The following is a 1,646-nucleotide window of genomic DNA, read 5'->3' on the forward strand; positions in this document are numbered from 1 at the left end:
TTCCCCAGTCAGATATACTAGTGCAGACTGGACAAATACTGGTGTCGATTCCTGATCATCAAGTTGCAGGTCAGGCTGTGTGATTCTGGAGCTAGCAGCTGGAATAGCATCTTGCAGGGTATGATAGAGGTAGCAGTTCCCTTGGGAAGCAGGCTATGTAGGATTGTTGAGTTCATGATATCTGGAGGCTCAGCCTAGAACCTGTTATGTGGGCTCCTAAAATAATTTTATAAGTCCTGAATCCCCTACATTAAACCCTTTACCACTTAAAGTAACTACTTTCTGTTATTTACAGCTGAACAAAATGGTAAAATAAATTGTGTATCATATCTGCATATTATGAAATATTAGCCATAGAAAATAAATAATTTTTTTCTAGCCTTGGTCTCAGACCCTACAGTTGCCACAATGTTGATGCCCAAGAAGTACTGGATTGCCATTTATGAACTTCATTTGGAGGAGGGAGTGATGGTAGCCAAGGATAGCCACGTGCCCAAGCACCCAGACCTGGCTGACAGGAATGCACTCAGCCTTCACATCATGAAGGCAATGTGGTCTCTCAAGTCTGGAGGCTACGTGAAGGATCAGTTTGCCTGGAGACCTATCTATTGGTACCTTACCAGTATCTCCATGATTATCTCCACTTGCCTCTTGCGATTGTGCCTGCCGCCCTGAGCTGCAGCCATCCTGAGATTGGCAGGCCTCAGGCCAGAGGTCTGGAGGGTGAGGGACTTGCAAGACTCACGAGAGGGGAAGCACACAGAGACACCTACAGAAGGAGCACAGTGCCCCTGTGGCTGACAAGAATGCCAGGCTGCAGCTGGGTCAGCAACCAAATTCCAGTCTAGAGGTGGATTTAGTCATGACTATAGTCATCTACTTCAGTAAAGTTGGAGAACATTATTTTTTGTTGAATGAACTTGTGGCCAGCAAAAAGAAAAGAGTATTAAATCACTTTCTAGTCATCAAGATAGATTTCCATGAGGTACTTTTGAGAAAATAAAAATACAGGAAAATAAGTATAATAATTCCTTTTTTTTTTGGTAGAACAGTGAGCAGCACCCTGGAGTCTATATGATTCATGGATCTATATGGGATTTTATTAGAACATATTGAAGGTCATACAACAGGAATACAGGAAGCAGGTATCTGACTTAGAGTTAATATGGGGAGAGGAGGTGAAGAGGGAAAAATAGCAAGTCTGATATTACTATACATATGCAGAATCATCTGTCTGTATATGTGTGTATAAAGAATGCTTGAAAGGATAATCAGCTTTTAAATATTGTGATGGTGGAGTTTCAGATGGGATTAATTTTCTTCTTTATATATTTATATAATGATCAAAAATTTTAAATAAGCATTTATTTTTATGTGATCAGGACAAAAGGTATTTTCATTGTGGACAAAAAGCATAAAACTACAAAACCAATAAGGTTCTTAGGAATAAGTTCTATAAAAGTTTAACAAGATCTTTATAGAGTCAGTAAATGGAGCATTATGCAATGTTAATGATTATAAGTTTCAATGTAATAAAGATAGTAATTCTCCAAATTAGCCTATAAATTCAAAGAGATTCTAATAAATTGTGTGTGTGAGTGTGTGTGTGTGTGTGTGTGTGTGTGTGTGTGTGTGTGCATTACAGA

The 1,646-nt window shown here is 39.0% G+C and overlaps 1 pseudogene; it reads left to right on the plus strand.

Moving 5' to 3' along the window:
• Positions 1-360: 360 nt before the first annotated feature.
• Positions 361-1,165, plus strand: LOC101708677 (small ribosomal subunit protein eS10 pseudogene; annotated as a pseudogene).
• The last annotated feature ends 481 nt before the right edge of the window (positions 1,166-1,646 follow it).

Source organism: Heterocephalus glaber, unplaced genomic scaffold, assembly GCF_053883595.1.
Source record: "Heterocephalus glaber isolate CG9 unplaced genomic scaffold, H.glaber_assembly_v1.0 deba00000122, whole genome shotgun sequence".
Lineage (NCBI taxonomy): Eukaryota > Metazoa > Chordata > Mammalia > Rodentia > Bathyergidae > Heterocephalus > Heterocephalus glaber.